Source organism: Magnolia sinica, chromosome 15 (genome assembly GCF_029962835.1).
Source record: "Magnolia sinica isolate HGM2019 chromosome 15, MsV1, whole genome shotgun sequence".
NCBI classification, from domain to species: Eukaryota; Viridiplantae; Streptophyta; class Magnoliopsida; order Magnoliales; family Magnoliaceae; genus Magnolia; species Magnolia sinica.
The window spans coordinates 57,228,856-57,239,688 of NC_080587.1; positions in this window are offsets into that span (position 1 = coordinate 57,228,856).

Below are 10,833 nucleotides of genomic sequence, written 5' to 3' on the forward strand. Positions count from 1 at the left end.
GTACGTGATCGTCATAGCAAAAACAATACTCATTTTTAGGATCTTAGAAGTTATTGGTGGTGCCTATATGTCGAAGAAGCTGATGGTGGTGACCGCATGCTAAAAAATACAATTGGAGGGGGTGTCTCTAGAAAACATGCTTGAAATGAAAGAAAAAAAGTCCTAGGAAATCAACAAAAGAAAAAGAAGCTCTGTACGGGCACTAGCCTCCAAACATAAATAATTTCATCCCAAACTTAAAATTAAAAAAATAATAATAATAATAATAAAATAAAAATTATTGTGGGCTAGCTATGACATTTGTTTAAACCTTCTAATTTTGGAGCGTTTTACAATACCACAAGACCAAGATCCCATCACCAAACTCTAATTTTCTTTGTGGGGTTAGACTTAGAAAGAAAGGAATGGAACACCACTTACTTAAGTATTATACTATGAAATGTCATCATCTTTTGGCATATCTGCATCCCTTTGGTTCAATGTCGGCCATTGCATTCACTTGTCATCCAAACGCAGCCATGAGTGGGACCCATCACGGAATGATTCCCAAGCGTAGATGCTCCACCACTAGTGTCTGAGATGACATGAGCCTGACATACTCCTTATGTCACATGCGCGTAGTCAAGGTACGCGCTTTGGCTGATGACCCCAACATCAGCCAGCTAGTTGGTGTCAAAGCTCTGTGGGCCCCACCATGATGTATGTGTTTTATCTGCTCCGTCCATTCATTTTTGACAGCTCATTTTAGGGCATAAGCCCAAAAATGAGATAGAACCAAAGCTCATGTCAACCGCATCACAGGAAATAGTGGGGATTGAATGTTTACCGTTGAAATTTCTTGGGGACCACCGAAGTTTTGGATCAATCTGATATTTGTGTTTTCCCTTCATCCAGGTCTTTGTCACCGTATGAACAGGTTCGATGACAAATAAACATCACTTTGGGCTTTAGAAAGGTTTCAACGGTGGATGTCATTCTCGACGCTGTTTTCGGTGGTGTGGTCCACTTGAGCTTGAAATCAGTCTCATTTTTGGGTTAATACCCTAAAATTACCTGCCAAAATGGATGAATGGAGTGGATAAAACACATACATCATAATGGGGCCCACAGAATTTTGACATCAGCTAGCATGCTGGCCTTAGGGTCACCAGCCAAACCACGTCCGTCATCAAGGGTCCACATGGGAGGACATAGAATCTCATGTTCCACGTAATCCACTACCAAAAAATAAAATTTTCAAAACAAGGGACACGTGGCATTATCTCTGCCTTGATGGGCCCACTTACTAATTATTTCTATCTGTTCGACCTGTCCCCATCAGCTTACCACAGCCTTCCATTTTTGGAGGGTGACCTCTGATATGGAAGACTAGGATTGGTCCTTTATCCACAAATTAACTCCCTTGGATCTTCAAAATGTTTGTGGCTTTGATTTCACACATACCATCATCCTTTTCCTAACATGTTTGATATTTACACACGCAACACACGTGTCAATATGTAGTACATGTGCTCAATCAGAGCTTTCCATCAGATGGGCTACATTGTTTAAATCTTCTGATCTGAAAATAAGGCCATTTTTTGCTGCTTAAGTGGGACAAATAAATACGAAACAGATGGACGGATAGAGAGAGAATGGTTCACCCGTCCATTTATTTCATACTTTGTGGCCACCTGTAAGTTAAAAAGGCCTGAATTTTGAGGTGGAAGATTTAATCATTATACCCAACCAGATGGAAAGCTTGGATCTCACAGGTGTAAAGCCATAGTGGCACATATGATTGCTTGGGAATGTGCAAGGTTCCACACGCGTGTGGGGGTTTTATCTGTACATTTTTTTAATTATTTCCAAAGTCGTCATCTGGAATCTTCGTTTTCACATTGCATGGATCCCTAAACAAATTCCAATGATGAGAAAATCAAACGGAGATGGTTTCGTGCCTATCAATGCTATGTCCCTTTTCGAGAGTTAATGGATACTCTGGTAGTTTATGGCAATTGATACACAGGCACTTAAAAATCATATACGCCGTCCATCAACTCTTATTAAACCACCTAAATTGTGGGACGTGCTGTTTTTAAGCATGGTTTAAAAATTCAAAAACTCAAACTTAAAACCTAATTGAGTTGAGTTGACTCAAGAACGAGTTTCTCAAACACCTGTACTAGTTTTTTCTTTTATTAAGTCTTCACTCAAAGAGTGGATATGTCTAATGACCATGTAATGTAATCCTCATGGTGAGGTCATAAAAGTTTCAAATAAGGTATTTTCCTTTCTTTCATGTCTACGTGAGATATGAATGGTTTATATGATAAATAAACATCACCATGGGCCCTACATAGGTTTCAACGGTGGATGTCATTATCCCATCCATTTCTATGGTGTGGTCTACTTGAGCTTTGAATATGCTTCAAGTTTGGGTTCATATGTTAAAATGAGCTATTGTGTGAATATATAACGGCCGTTATGCCCCTCAAAAGCTATAATAATTCATTAGGAGAACAACGCAAGTTTTTTTATTTTATTTTTATTTTTTTATTTTAATTATAACAATGTTATGATCAGTAACAATCATTACATCTTGTATTATAAAGGTTAACGGTGGTGGTTGTTACGGCTACCGTTATCATTGCAAAATAACTTGCTCGATACACTAATTAAGTTAATTAGCATGCAATGAGATTTTGCTTCTAAGTCATAGTCCCAATAACAATTGGTTGAGCAACCTTAACCTAGGGTTAGAAAAGAATACATGTTGGTTGAAATTAGGGTTGAAAGTCAGGTGGGTTAAATCAGGTTGGTGCTCAACCCTAGCCCAACCCAAGGTTCCTATACCTCAACCATAACTCAATTCAACACAACCTTGGATTGGGAATTATCCACCCAAGCCCAACGCAAGCAAGCTTAGTTGGGTTGGTTGGGTGATTACATGCTAATATTTTTGTTATTATATTAGTTTATTATATTTCAATACATGTCTTATTTTTTATACCTATAATTTTATTAATTATATATTTAGTTATTTATTGTAAAAAACTTTATTTTTTTTCTAAATAAACAAGTTAAAATATATATTTGGAAGAGAGGAATCTAGTTTATCTTGTTAGCTTGAGTAATTAGAAATGGCGAGGACTAATGATACTCAACAACATTAGAATTTCCTATGCCTTCAACACAAATGCCCTGCACTCAATTATAATTTATAATTTATATATCTATCAGGCTTAGGTTCAGTCGGGCAACCCGAGACTTCAACCCAAGCCCGACCCAACTTTTATCGGGTTGGTGTTTATATCGCCCAAGGTTGAGACCAAACTAACCTGCCGGAGCCCAACCCAGTGTTTGGTCCCCTAATTGAAATAGGATGGCATTTGATATTTTCATTTCAACTGTCCAATGGATGTCCACAAATCTAATATTAAGATAATCAAATAAGAAAAATATTTGATTTATGATACAACTAAACTTGCAACCCAAAAATCTGAACAGTTTAATTTAAAGTATGCAAATTCTAAATGGCTGAGTATCATCCATCGCACTCTGCCTGAGATTTTCTCCTTGTAACACTCCGTGGTGTAAATGGAGGGTACTGTCACATCGTGCAACATGAAGATTACGTGTGAGATCAGGGCCATTCATATGGTGGAGCATGATATGAGTATATATACACCAGGCCAAAAATCAGGCTAGTATACTTATAAGGTGGCCACGCATGCATGAGAGTAATGGATGGTTAGAAAAGAATGAGAGTAGGTCCTAGAGTTAGAGTGTGGGATATCTAATGAGTGGGCTGGCCTAAATTTTTTTTTATATTGAATGATCATGGTGGGACACACCTGATAAATGGCTTGGATATCGCAATCGCTTGCCATTTTTCATGATGATTGGTGTGGACATGGAATCTGTGATCCTTGATCCAAGTTTTCAGTTGGTACCAGTGGGCCCATGGTTAGTGATCCAGACCTTCAATCTAATGTGAACTCCATTGATTTAATCATTCCATGAAAAATGGGCCACTGGCCTTCTATCAATGTGCGACTTCTTCAACATCTATTTGCAGCCACAAGTTGAAAAGATTGGTTTTTTTTTTTATATATATAATTTTTTTCCTATTAAAAAGGGCATGGTCCATCCACGGGTTTTGATCACACCAACGGCTTGGATCATCAAATGATGGCCGCACTTGTGCCAACTGAAAACCTGAGTACCCGATTGCATTTCTTCGGGTCAAAGATCATATGATTCCTCTCGAGTAGAATTGGGCTGGGTCCATCATCGATGCCTCGAGTATACTCGCTACAAGTGGTCTTTACCTTATGGGACCCACACGTCTTAGTATTTTAAGTAAACGCCCAAAAGCAAACACTCGTGTCGGGTAGCCAGAAACTCAGGTTCATTGCATTCACCGATGCGCCAGCTAAAATTTGGGTTCGGGTCAACCTGTACCCGACAAGTCCTTGGGTTGAGTCCAATTTTGGAAAACGCCAATTTCATTTGAATTCGGGTTAAGTTTGGGTCTAAGCAAATTCAAAGTTGAGTTAGGTTTGGTTGGGAATAATTAAAGTTCTGGTTAGGTAAGTGCGGAGGAGCTGGGTTTGATTTGAGTTGAGTACCTTAGATTGGAAGTCACATCAAGTGAGGATGGAAGTTAGATTTTTTTTTAAAATCGCAAACGGCTTATATTGTACCTCAAGTGACATATGGCGGACACGTAAAAAATCTACACCACTCATTCGACGACATTTCCACCATATTGATATATCTCATTCTTAGCCATTATGTATTTTTCAAATTAGTTTTTTTTTTTTCCTTTTCTTTTCTTTTCTTTTCTGCTGCTAGCAAGGTAGTACACACACTCCATTATTAGCCAATATTGGTGACTTCTGTGCTGAAACGAGGTTATCTTCACTTACTTTACCACTTGAACCATGGTTTAGTGTTGTTTTTTTGAAAAAAAAAAAAAAATTTAAAAATTTTTAAAAAATAATAATAAATAAACTAAAAGAAAATAATCACCTCTCTCTCTCTCTCTCTCTCTCTCTCTCTCTCTCTCAAAGAGAATTGTTTGCTTACATGATGAGTAGTCCAAGTGCATGTGGGCCACAATTTTGATATATAATCATTTGGAGTATTGAAAATCAACTAATTGATCACTAGTGTTGAAAATTGAAAGGGCCGATTTGAATGATGCTAAAGATGAATGGCTCTATTAGACTAAGTCAAAGATTAATGATCTCATTAGTACAAAATTGAAAATCAATAACCTAATTCACTCGATTGAAGATGAACAATTCAATTATGCTAAAATTAGAAACCATTAAATTTTACTGATACTAAAAATTAGTGACTTGATTACAATCAATCTTGAATGTGAATGGCCTGATTTAAACGATTTAAAGATGAACGGCTTGATTGGACTAATATTGAAGATGAATGGCTTGATCAATCCAAAATTGAAAATGAATGGTTCAATCAGACCAATATTGAAGATGAATAGTTAAATTGTGTTAAAATTAAAGATGAATGATCAAATTAGGATGATACTGAAAATCAATTGCCAAATTAAATTGATGAAAGAGTTCAATAACCTAACTTGAATGGTACTAAAGATGAATGGTCCAATTAAACAAATATCAAAGATGAACTATTCGATCACTATAAAATTGAAGAATAATATTCTAATTGGACAAATATAATATGAGTAGTCTAATTGTGCTAAAATTGGAGATGAATGGTCAAATTATGCCAATACTGAGAATTACGGTATGACTCGACCAATGTTGAAGTTTAATCGCCCAATTTAAATAATAATAAAGATGAATAGTTTAATTATATTGATATCAAAGAACAATGGTCTCATCACATTAAAATAAAGATCAACAATTTGATTATATCGATATTGAAGATGAATGATCTAATTGTTCTTAAATTAGAGATGAATGGTCAAATATGATCAATACAAAGTTCAAAGGTTTAATTGGACGGATATCAAAGACGAATGGTTTAATTTGTCCCAAATTGAAGATCAATGATCAATTTGGATCGATATTGAAGATAATTGATATGATTGCATTGAACATTCGCAATGAATGATCCAATCGGGCCAATATGAAAAATTGACCACCACTGTCAAACCGAATGGTCTGATTTGAACGATAATAAAGTTGAATAGTGCAATTGGGCCATTGTTAAAGATGATTGGTCTAATTAAGCCAATAATGCCTTGTTTAACCGTTACGAAGATGAACAGTTCGATTGCGATGAAATTGATCAATGAAATGATGGTCACTGATACGAGTAAACCAGTGGTGATGATCAAAGGGTTGATACTGAATATGAACAATCTCTTAAGATCTAACCAAATTGTTCATCTTCAATATCAGGTCATTGATTTTAAATATCAACCAAATCTAACCATTCATTTCTAATCTTAACATAATTAAACCTTTCATATTGACCAAACTATTCATCATTATTATTAAATAAAACCATTCATTTTTAGTTTAGTTCGAGTTAGACCATGTTGGATATTCATTTTTAGTATCAAACTAATATAACTATTCATCTCCAATTTTAGCACAATCTGTCACACCTCAAACTCGAAAATCGAGCTTACAAAATTTTTGATCGCCGAATCTGGTATCGACAGCTTCCGTAGTACCCCATTCTCGGCTCCCAGCACCCATACGCTAGATTTCGATCCTGAGATCCTACAAGGAGGATTTTTCATCATACATTTATCTCATAAGAAATATAACCACAAGTTTACCTAAATCACAAAAGCAACATCATCTTCACATATCCACTAATATAAACAGTTGAATACAATGCTGAAAGGGAAATACATATATCGAAAATCAAAGTTCCAAAATACCGTCGCACCGTCCAAGCTCAACGTTGCTGTAACCTAACGTCACCTGTACGCATCTATCATGCATAAGCTTATAGAAAGCTTAGAAGGTAGTGTAAGTGTGTGTGAGGCATGTGCCAAGCATATAGATATCAGAGTAAGCGAAAATACTAGCAATCCATAAATCGTACAATATTAGAGTAATGCAAAAATATGCTGGTAAGTCCATAAATACCATCAGCCTTATCCAGGCTATGCGATGCAAAAAACAAAATAAGCCAATATCATATACTGAGAAAGCAATATAGATCAGCAATGCAATGCGAAGATATAATAAGCCAAATATCATATACTGAGAATGCAATGCAATATACAAATCTTAACGAGTCCACGAATGCTGTCAACCTCATCTAGGTCATATAAATGTAAAAACGTAGCAACCTAAAATACTATATGCCACGGTTGTAATGCAATATGCGGTGTGAATGAAATGACCAAGCTGGAGTGTGAAGTCGGGATGATAGTACGTAGTATCGCAGGCTACGGGGTCCATCACAAGGGACTTCTATCCAAACCAGTCTCATACCTAAATTTGGATAGATAGACTCAATGTGGTAAACTCCTGACCTCAGGTTGGTCACGTGCCCCAACCGAAATCCTGGCCATTGTGAAAGTAAACATATTAATTAGTTACGCACCACCAGCCCGAGTGGATAGTGAATGAATGAATGAATGAGTAAAATGCTGAGTATGCAACTCCTGCTTAATAAGTCCACATATCAGTACTGTACATCTCTGGGATCATTACCAGGGTCTAGTACACTCTACACCCGATTGCCACCCACTGGATTCGCAACCATATAAGTGGAAGAGACCTCACTATCCGCCTGGCCAGTAATCAGCCAATATCTATTTGACACGTCCATAGTGGACCCATTTACGAGCTGGTCAAACTCAACCTAGCTATGCCCCCTACCTTCGGGCCAGTAAGGCCACACAGTGGGAGACGCGGCCTACAAGTATTCGGCACTCGGGCGCTCATGTATTCACTCGGTCTAAACGTTGGAGCGTCTCCTAGCCACGAAGGTTTATGGACTTTTACCCAGGGACATCTATAGCACCTCACGTAGAAAAAGATTTTCGGTGTCCCATCTAGCCATCCACGATATGCATGTGGAGGCCACGATCCTGATGTCGTTAAGGCGTACAGTAGTTATATCCCAAAATGTGAGATGCATGAGTCACATAATCCAATTATGCATCAATCTTGCGCATACCGTGCGCTCATGTGGGACGACTCCGCCTATTAGAGAGTCTCATAAACAACTTGCATTGCGGCATATGAAATAGTCATCCACATATCATAACAAACATGCAGATGATCCGTATGAGCATGAATCATGATGCTATGGTGTCACATACTCATAATCGGTATCGATAACCAGCATTGATAATCGGTATCAACAATCGGCCTTAATAATCAGGTTAATAAAGGGCTTAAGGGAAGGTTACAATGTAGACATTTAACCGTTATTGCCCATCAATGTGGACATTTAACCAACATTGCTCCCAAGGAGTGGCCTTCATAGGGCCAAACATATAGTAGGCTCGTGGCCTCACGCAAGGGCTTCATAAACATCAAGTGGGCCACATCAAAGAGCCGCACCAATGGGCAGATAAACATCAAGTGGGCCGCATCAATGGGCTGCACCAATGGGCCTCATATACATCAAGTGGGCCGCATCAACGGGTCGCACCAATGAGCCTCATAAACATCAAGTGGGCCACATCAATGGGCCGCACCAATGAGCCTCATATACATCACGTGGGCTGCATCGACAGGCCGCACCAATGGGCCTCATATGCATCAAGTGGGCCGCATCGACGGGTCGCACCAATGGGCCTCATAAACATCAAGTGGGTAGCATCAACGAGCTGCACCAATGGGCCGATAAACATCAAGTAGGCCGCACCAATGGGCCTCATATAAGTCAAGTGGGCCGCATCAACGGGCCGCACCAATGGGCCTCATATACATCAAGTGGGCCGCATCAACGGGCCACACCAATGGACCTCATAAACATCAAGTGGGCAGCATTAACGGGCAATGTGGGTAAAATATAACATTACAGTGGACCCCAAAAGGGTGTGGCCTCACACATTACAGATGGGCCTCATCAAATGGACAAGGTGGATATAAAATACCTACAATAGGGTGGGCCTGCTATTGGACAACAACGTCCCAACTTGCTAGCCTCCAGATAATAGATGGTCGGGATAAAGCAGCTACATATCAAATGAGGCCCATCGTCAGGATGATGCTGATACAACAAATGCACCATGGTACAACAACACTATCTCATGCCTGGATGGTGCAAATACACTTTACATCAAGAGGGCCCCACCCGTCCTTCATACAGACTGTGTGGATAAAGAATACATGCATCTGGTGGGCCATCTCACATCTCAAATATGGTTAGAGGGCTAGGGTTAAAACCCATACCCCATCAGTAACACCGTCAGATGGATGGTAGGGGTGAAATACATACCTCATGACCAGATCCCACGATCTCGCTGACGTCCTCTGCATAGACAGTTAGGATATAGCCCATCAAGGGTGGGTCTCACCGTCAATGGAGGGTGTGGATGGGTACCACATCAGCTGGGTTCCACAGACCCTGCTGACATCAATACAACAGCTATATAGCTACCGTATGATGCCAAAACTAACTCGATGCCAAATATAAGATGGTGGGTCCCACGTAGGGCCCTTTATCATATAAAATATAATATCATATTATAATAATATTTTTTATTAGGGGGGGAGGGTTTCCATCCAGCGTCCACGCCTGGATGCAAGACGTATGCATCATGGTGCATCCCTGGACAGTGGAGATTAAACACCTATATCAGGTGTGGTCCAGATGAACAGTGTGGATAATCATCAGGTGGGTCCACATGTGTGGCCCACTTGCTCAATGTCATCAGCTGGGTTTTTCCTTGCATACGGTCCAGCAGCCTCAGCTACTGGACGTCCTTAATATGATATGTCCATCAAGGTGAGGTCCACATACACATGGCCCACCAGCTATATACGTCAAGGTGGCCCCACACCTAGGTGCTGAATGGCGTGGATTCACACGTTCACCATGGTGGCCCACGGACGGCCTAGATAAAATACATGAATCATACATCACAATGGGGGCCACAATACTTGGGAAGGAGAGAGAGAGAGGTGTACTGGAGGGACCCCACCACTATGGGCCCCTCATAAGATTACAACACATAGATCAAATTAGGTCCCATCATAAGTGGGCCATCAAATTGAAAATCAAGGGTGGATCATATTAGCCTCCTTCTTTAGCTCCTTGGACTCCTAGGCTTCTTAGCTTGCTCTTTGATTTTGGATGATGAAGATTGGAAGGTAGAGATGAGAGATAGGGTAGTAGGAAGTGGGCTACACTATAGCTTTTCCATGGGAAGCTTGGACGTTGGGCTCTCTCTCTTGGGTTGCTTAAGAAAACATGGTTTGAGAGAGAGAGAGAGGTGATGTAAGAGTGAGAGGGATGGGTGTGATGGGTTTACTTGCCTAGGTATGGGTTGCTTTGACTTTGGGTGAAAGAGGGATGGGTGTTGTACTTGATTGATTGATGGGATTGATTTGACATTTGGTAGAGATTCTCTTGTGCGGCGTTTTCCTCGAAATAAATACGGGCACACATTTCTTAGCCTGAGTATCACATCGGCGCACGAGACGCGACATTAGAACCGTGGCGACGGCACGGTCGTTATGGTACAACTTTCGAGTCAAGCCGCTCAGATATTTGAGATGCGACTTAGGGTCGCGCGCAAACGCCGATTATAGGTCGCGGTTTGTTGGAATTCAACCTGGAGGACCGCGGGAGTTTATGAAATAGTACGGACTAGGATACGGGTCTTACACAATTGGACTATTGATCTTCAAATATTAGTCATATCATTTG